The sequence below is a fragment of the Telmatherina bonti genome, assembly GCF_933228915.1.
Source record: "Telmatherina bonti genome assembly, chromosome: 3".
NCBI classification, from domain to species: domain Eukaryota; kingdom Metazoa; phylum Chordata; class Actinopteri; order Atheriniformes; family Telmatherinidae; genus Telmatherina; species Telmatherina bonti.
In genome coordinates, this window is record NC_136621.1 from 32,755,347 (window position 1) to 32,764,568 (window position 9,222).

Consider the following 9,222-nt stretch of genomic DNA (forward strand, 5'->3'; position numbering starts at 1 on the left):
ATTAGACAGCATGGAATAAACTTTCATTGTTATGCAGATGATACTCAACTATACTTATCCTTTAAACCAGATTAAACAAATCAGCCCAATAGGCTACAAAATTGTCTCATAGACATAAAGACTTGGATGTCTAGAAATTAAATCCTCTTAAACTCAGATAAGACTGAAGTAATTCTCGTTGGATCTGAAAAACTCAGAGCTAAATTTTCCGGTTTTGTAATGAACCTGGATGGCATTACTTTAGCTTCCAGTGCTACAGTGAGAAACCTTGGAGTAATATTTGACCCTGACCTGTCCTTTGGCCCACATATTAAGCAGGTTACTAAAACAGCCTTCTTTCATTTACGTAATATAGCCAAAATTAGGGACATTCTGTCTCGGAGTGATGCAGAAAAACTGGTTCACGCTTTTGTTACTTCGAGACTAGATTACTGTAACTCTCTATTACTGGGCTGTCCTAAATATGCCCTGAAAAGCCTTCAGCTGATCCAGAATTCTGCAGCCAGAGTCCTGACCAGAACCAGCAGGAGAGATCATATTTCTCCAGTTTTAGCCTCTCTTCATTGGCTGCCTGTTGAATCTAGAATAGAATTTAAAATCCTTCTCCTTACATATAAAGCCCTCCACAACCAGGCACCACTATATATCAAAGACCTCATTGTTCCTTATATACCAAGTAGAGTACTTCGTTCGCAAACTGCAGGCTTACTTGTGGTTCCTAGAGTCTCAAAGAGCCGAGCAGGAGGCAGAGCCTTTGGTTATCAGGCCCCTCTCTTATGGAATAAGCTCCCAGTTAGTGTTAGGGAAGCAGACACCCTCCCCACCTTTAAGACTAGGCTGAAGACTTATCTTTTTGATAAGTCCTATAGCTAGGGATGGTTAGCATCCCTTAGTTATGCTGCTATAGGTTTAGACTGCTGAGGGACATTTCCTGATACACTGAGCTTCTTTCTTTTTCTCTTTATCTCTTTCTTTAACCCCCCCCCCCCCCCCCCCCCCATAACAGTGTTGCATCATTAACATGTATGTCTCCTGTCTCAGCAGGTCTCCCTGGCCGGGAGTAGCAGTTCCTGTTGTCTGTTGTCTTTCTGTCCTCTTCCCCCCACACAGCAGAGGCAGATGGCTGCCTGTCCTGAGCCGGGTTCTGCCGGAGGTTTCCTTCCTGTTAAAAGGGAGTTTTTTCCTTCCCACTGTTGCCAGTGTGCTTGCTCCGGATGGGAGATTGAGTTGGACTCAACTCAATCTGCTGGTTTCCTTATATAGGCTATTATGAATTGGCCTTCATTATGTTTTCCCCTCTGTCTGTAAAGTGTCTTGAGATGGCATTGCCGTGATTTGACGCTATATAAATAAAGTTGAATTGAATTTAATTGAATCTGAGATTTTGAATCTCAAGATGAGAGGAATAAATGATCTGTTCTGTAAATAGGACACTAGGTGCTTGTCGTCATGACGCCATGGTATGATGACCTGGTCAGGACACGAATGAACAATAAATATGAATGAACTGAGTCATGAATGAACAAAGTCATTTTGGATGGAACTCGTGGAACGTAACCAAGACAGATGTGGTGCCAGATTCTTTTCATAGCCTTGAGCAGGGTGTTGATTCATTACAAGGCCAGAAGACATGTAAAGGCTGATAAGGGGGGAAAAAAAAAAGGGCGTGTGTGTGTGTTTGGGTGTGTGTATGTGTTAACTTTACCAGCTTGAATCTTAATCAAATGGACTGTTTTACAACAAAATAAAAATGAATGAATAAAAATAAAATAAATAAAAAATAAACTGACTAGATCAAACTTTTTTCCTTCCATCATTACATTCACGCCAGAAAGAAAATTGGCCAAACCAGAGCTGAGGCTGTTGAAGCATCTTGTAACTTGAGTCTTAGGTGAAGTGCATCACAGCTGCAGTGAGTGTTTCATATTTAACAGACATAGAAGGTCAAAAAAGGCAATGTTGTTGTAGCTGTCTGAATCAAGGTCCCTGCAGTTACAGAAAGGACTTAAGTGAGCTAAATGAAGAGAAAGCTGTCACCTCTTCACATCAAGTGGCGTGGAAGTCCCAATGTGAAAAATGATGGGTTTATAAACTTCATGCTTATGATTACACAACTGATTATCTTCAGTACAAATACAGTGATATGCAGTCTGCTTACGTGTTGCGACTGCCTCCTCAGTAGGTCAGACGTTGCATTATACTATCAACATGCATTCATTATCCCAACTGAGGAAGGGAAGCTGGAGTCCATCCCAGTAATGAAAGGCAGGGTACACCCTGGACAGCTCGCCAGTCCATCGCAGGGCCACACAGAGACAAACAACCACTCACACTCACTCCTATGGGCAATTTAGAGTAACAAATTGACCCACAGGTGTCAAACTCCGGTCCTCGAGGGCCGGTATCCTGCAGGTTTTTGTTGCCTCCACGCTCCAACACACCTGATTGAAATTCATAAATAGGTTGACAAGAAGCTGCTGGATCTATTTGATTTGAATCAGCTGAGCTGGTAGAGGGAGACAACAAAACCCTGCTGGATACGGGCCCTTGAGGACTGGAGTTTGACACCTGTGGGTTTGTCTTTGGATGGTGGGAAGAAGCCGGAGTACCCGGAGAGAACCCACATATACGCGGGGAGAACATGCAAACTCCACACAGAAAGGCCACTGTCTAAGCCTCGTCCCAGCGACCTTCATGCTGTGAGGCCACAGTGCTAACCACCATGCCACCTTGCAAACAATCAAACCAGTTTATTACACAAAGTCACCAGTCAAAACCTGAGATTTAAGAAATCTCACTTGAACCGTGTACACTAAAACTCTCTTGTTTAGTTTTGCTTCACTTTATCAGAGTTGACCTTCACATATATTATGCTCACATATTGTACTTTGATAGAGCTACAGCTGCATTATTTCAAACATTCATTCATTCATTCATTCATTCATTTTCTAAACCGCTTAATCCAATCCAGGGTCGCGGGGAAGCTGGAGCCCATCCCAGCTGGCTTTGGGCGACAGGCAGGGTACACCCTGGACAGCTCGCCAGTCCATCGCAGGTATTTCAAACATTCCTTCTGAAAATGTTTGGGGTTTTTTTTTAGATTAACCTAAAACTCTTTTGTTTGTGCTATGTGTCATTTTCACTCATTCTGCACTAGAGATAAACAACTGAGCTAAACTCACAAACTCTCTTCAATGACTCCAAAAGTATTCAAAATGGCCTTGTGGTTGCAGTGATTTACACTTTAATATGGGTATGTATTTTCATTCAGGTGCTTAGAGTCGGCACGGGGGTAAAAGGGTTTAACAATATAGAAAAGAAAGAAAAAAGGTCAGTTAGAAAACGAAACAAGTGTTTTATTATTGTTTTCTCTGTTAAGGTATAATTACAGCAGGTGTGGCATATAATGTCAGGCCAACAAATTGTGGAGCAACTACATGTAAAATTGGGTAGACTTTGAATATTCCATTAACAGATGATTCAGCAAACCCAAATACTTCTCTGTGCAAAAGGACCATGGTCAAAGATCAATGTGTGTGTGTGTGTGTAATCATGCCTGTCCAGCAGCACTGTGTTAAAGACTGTGGTGATGCTGGAAATCACCACATAGGCTGAGAAATCATTGTCTCTGCACACAGCTTACTGCACCGTTCTAAATGGCTTTATAAAAGAAAGAAATCATTTGCTTTACTAAGAAAATTGAGTTTTTGAACATGTGAACTAAAACTTGATCACAGAACATGCTGTCACCAAAATGTAAATTGCTTTTTAGGGCCACTAACAGGATAAAAACTAATTTCTACTCAACTGTTTAGTAGAAATGTCTGGTCAATGTAAACCAGTCCAGTCATGTATTTTGACGAAGCAGTTTTTGGTCGTCTTTGTTTTATATCAAGCAAAAGATGGCGATTCCTTTTGATTGCTGAAGTCATACCAGGAAGTGGCTCTCTAACTAATATTCTGTCTAATTAGTTAACACACAAGTGAAGGTTTTAAAATGAGACAATACTATAAAGACTGGGTATTTTCCTCCATGCAGTTAGCAATACAAAACCTGTTACGTGCTGTAATTTCACAAATGAGGGCTTTGGAGGATGAAGGATGTAACATCTAATTTTCTGCCAGTGTAACACAATATTACTCTCATTATTTATTTCAGGAATAACAATTATACTAACAAGAGTATGGTTTTAGGCAAAGGCATTTCACTACAACTTGACCAAGCACCCCAGTTACAATTCCTGTTGTCTCAATTTCTCTCAAATCAGACTGAGGTGTTCAGTGTAATGTGTCCTAGTGACCACAAGGGGGCAATCAAATCCTTATTACCAGTAAGTTTGCTCTCATTGGTTGGCACAATGATGAAGCAACTGAAGGATGAGAATCAATCCAATGGTCTTTTTAAAAAAATAAAATTAAATTAAAAAAAAAAAAAAAAAAAATAATATATATATATATATATATATATATATATATTTATTTAAATTTATTTCAAGAGCTTGTCAAAGACATTTTTGTATTTGTTCACTATTACAGCATCCAGGACTTCAGATAATTATTCTATTCTATTCTACAGTCATTTAGCAGACGCTTTTATCCAAAGCAACTTACATATGAGTGAGAACAACACAAGCACGAAATCAAACAGTAGAGAACATCGTAGGAAGGTGCTGGTGGACTGTCCAGTTGGACGCAGATCCTTGAAGTGCTACAGGCTTTTTTTGTTTTGTTTTGTTTTGTTTTGTTTTGTTTGTTTGTTTGTTTTTGTTTACTCCCTTCCCACCCCATAATACCACTTATGTTATAATACAAAGAATTAATACTGAACTGGGCGAGGTTCTCCAACTTTCCAATAAATATAGCTAAGCCTTGAAGTGCTCATTGAAGAGCTGAGTCTTCAGCTTGCTCTTAAAACATCAATTATAATTTCAAAAATTTACATTCCCCATCATTTTGAATTGCATTATAAAATTTATAAAAATCAGAGCTTCTGTCATGATAATAATAATAATAATAATAATAATAATAATAATAATAATAATAATAATAATAATAATAATAAAAAATAATAATAATAATTGGTCAATTTTATATTATTTTGGTGATTAAATAAATTTTTTAAAAAAACAAAAAACAGGTGTATAATCTTGTCCAATGTTTTTAAAAAGAACTTTGACCATTATGACGAGGTCATAAACAGTCCTTGGAATATCACATACATGAGTTTGAGGTCAAAACATTTTTTTTTACAATCTCTATCTTGCTCTTTCTCACACCCCTCCCCATGTTTCTCTTTCCTCTCCTTCTTTTTGTCCCTCATGCTAGCATGTTTGCTCTGTAATCAGTCTTCCCAGCGATGGCCATTTTGTTTCAGTCTACTTATCTCCTGTTCTCAGTTTCCCTCTCTGTCATTACTCTCCTATTAGCTTTTCATCCTGGGGCTAAAACACTGACCTTATAGTCACAGCTATGCTCAAAACGTCTGCTTTGCAAGATAGCCCTCCCATCAACTCCCTGCCCCCCACCCCCCCAACTCCTCATGCTTTGTCTCCATTGCTCAAAATAAATTTATTTACATCCATAAGCATGCATCTTCTGCACAAAATACTTGCAATGTTGCACAGGGATAAATCATATCCAGTCAAACACTCAACATGACATCGGAAGGAATACCATGAAATGGGCAAACAAGTATGTTTAATTTTATTCCGTTATTTTTGAGTGAAAAGCATGCATATTATACATGTTATCACTGACTGATTAACAACTGGTCAGGTGTCCTTGTAATCCATCTGCACTGTAACATTGAGGCTACTTAACAACAGGAGATGAGGGCCATTGCAAAACCTTCAACGTGCTCCTCTTGACCTTCTTCACAGTGGATGATGAGGCAAATTTAGCATCATTATCCTGTTGTGAAAGTTGTTCTTTTCATTTTCAGCTTTTTCTACAAATGATCTGATGTCTGCTTTGAAAGTTTGTCTGCATTCTGTTGAACTCCCTCTTCCTATCTTCATTCCTGGCACCATTTACCTCAACACAAGCCCATAGCATGAATAATGCACTGTTGTGCCGAACAGTTACAGATATTTATCTTTGCTCATCTACAGGACTTTTTTCTGAAATACACCAGGCTTGTTTGAGGTCATTTGCAAACTTGATGCTGAATTTTATGGCAAAGAATAAACATTTAATCCTAATACTCCTCCGCAGAGCTCATATTTGTTGATGTGACACAGAATGATAGAAGTTTTGATTTTCTATGGCAGAGTTGTCACCATCAATATACTGTGTAGTAGAGTATTGATAAAGCTTTAAGATCTTTACTTTTGCCTCTGCTATCAGTGAGCAAAGAGTCAACTGAGTGAGGCTAACTATGGGTCGGAGTTCTTGCTACAGTTTCTCTTGATTCCCTCCAAAATACGAACTTTACTTCAGACATAACACAGAGTTTTGTAAAAGCAATTACTGTAATATGAGCTTATACATTTGCAAATGACCTTCGTGTACATCAAGCTGCTTGTGGTTTTGCTTCATTTAACCCTATAAAGCCAAACGTATCATATTTGATGCATACAGTTTCTGAGACATTTTGCATCACTTATTGGTAGAAACTACACTCAAAACCCTGTTGTACACCATATAATACTGGTCTCCTGACTTCTGTTGGACACCAGAAAGCAGAAGATTACACTACAATAATTTGGACATACCATTATTATCACATGGTAAAAAAATGTAGCAAATATTCATAATTACATTCAATTTGTTCCTTAATTTTCCATAAACTGCAGCTTTTAAAGCAATATAATGAATAAATAAAACAACAAAGTTAAAACAGTCAACCAAGTCCTCTTCTTTCACGTCTCTGCAGAAACGTTCCAAAGTTAAGCAATCTCATCCCAAGATCCTTTTATCGATCTATTGAAGGCTCTGATTGGTGTGCAAACTATTTTGACTCCCTGGATGATTGTCAGCTAATTGGATTTCAGCTTTGTTGACTTGAGTGATCAATACTGACTGCTCGCGGCTTACAAATGAGCAGCTGGTGTTGGTAACAGCATTTGAGATGTGCGATATTTCTGAAGAATAACTGCACCAACAAATCTAATTTTCTTTAATAGGACAAAAAGCCTTTATTATAAGTTCTTTTGAAGTATCTGAACTTTTCATTTCCTTTCCATTCTGCTTTCAAACAAAACAAATGCTGAAATGTTTTTGTCTTTAGAAGTTGTTATTATAAGTCAGATTTAGCTTATTCTTATCTATATGTGATGACATCGACTTTCCTCAGGAATGCCACTACTCAAATCCTAAGAAAGCTGAAGTAGGAATACCCGTATATGTACTATATCATATATTCTGAGCACTAAATGGGTCTGGTCAGGAAAGCCAAATGGCCTGAAATTTACCCAACCAGCACTGTTTAGAAGAGCTGGATTATGACCCGAGTATCAGACTTCACCTCCCAACTCCTCCTCTTTCAGCCTGAAAAGGCCCCAACAAGGTTTTCAGCTTGTGAAAATCCTATTCAGTTAGTTGACATGAACCATCAGCAAACATCTGCCAGGTACTATTTCATTTTTCCACATTTTTCGCAGGGTAATATTTTGTTCAACACAAACTGATTTTGCAGTAACACAAATACAGGGGACACATTTACCGTAATTTCTCAGCACAGTTTCATATCTTCATCACTTTCTAAACTCCTCACCTGACCTCCCATTTTCCTCTCATTTTCTCCCTCCCTCCATGCCGGTGAGCAGGTGCACAGTAACAGAATCACTGAGCTGTGAAATCTCTGCTCCTTGAGACACATTTCACGCACACACAAACACACAGCTTCTACCATGTAACCCAGTCGTTTTTGCCCTATTTTTTCCAGCTCCTCCTTTACCATCTCTCTACCTGAGCAAAGATTCAGACAGTGTGTGTGTGTGTTTTATGAATGTATGACTGCTTGAAAACAAATAATAGACAAAAAACATTTGTCCCACAACTTGAAAAAATGTTTGCAGAGATTCATTAAATGACAACAGAAGCATGTGTTTGTATGTGTGTGTGAAAAGACTGTGTGCCTCCGCTGCATATGTCTCTGACCACATCTACATCTTTAATGTCTCATGCTGAATAATGTATAAGCCTCCTGGGCTTGGAGACGTGCACACGCACCACTTGTGCGATCATAAATGTCATCAAATACAAGTACATCTTTAGACAGGAACCTGAAATGAAATATTTTGTTCTAATGCGTGTGGGTTAAGGGTGTAACGCTAAGATCAAAGCAGACCAAAACCTCCTGCACTTGAGGCCACAATAGCTTTTTCTACTACAAGCTTCCTGTTGACATGCTGCAAACTTCCTGTTGGAACAAGCAGGAAGTTCTCATAAAACATTAGCTGGTCGTGTATATACACCGGTGTATGTGTGCGCTAATGCTGATGACCGTTCAGCCTCTGACTTGCTATCGCCACTTGATACACTCTTGTGTGTCTCTCAGCTGCAGTCATGCATGCTTCATAGTTCTAATTTGACTTTCAAATGTCTGCACTCTGTCATCTTTTCTGCATGCCCACACACTTTTGCCTTTTCCACAGCCTCTCATGAAAATGAAGATGTGAAGCAAAAGTCAAGGTTGGTTTCCACAGCAACTCTGCTTAATGATGCCGTGACCCACCTGACCTGCTGACCTCTCTCCTTTACAGCCTGGTAATAATACCCTTGAAATTAGTGTCCCTCTTCAGATTAGCAAAGGGTTTTTTTTTTCTTCCTTTCTTTTCATTTGTATCCATAAAATGGTGTGTGAAGAAGAGGAAACTCTTGGAGACTTTCATTTAAATGCTTAAGGTGATTCACCCACCAACACTTTTTTTTTTTAATAATAAAGACCACATATATACAAATATATATATACAAATATATCTGTATATAAATACATATTTATCTTCATCTTAACCACAAACTAAAAGTGCACTGATTACAAAATTCCCCTTTTTAAAATACCCTCAGTCACACACACACACACACACACACACACACCTTAGCCACCCTGAGCAATCTTTTTTGGCTTTGGTTCCACCCACCATCACAAATCATCCACAGTGGACCATTTAGGGGCAAGAAAACATCAACAGTCGTCAACTAACCTCTGCCTGTAATGTGAATCAATCTCTCATGATGACTCACCTCTGAACAAACAAAGCTGGTCAGTTCTCATGTGAT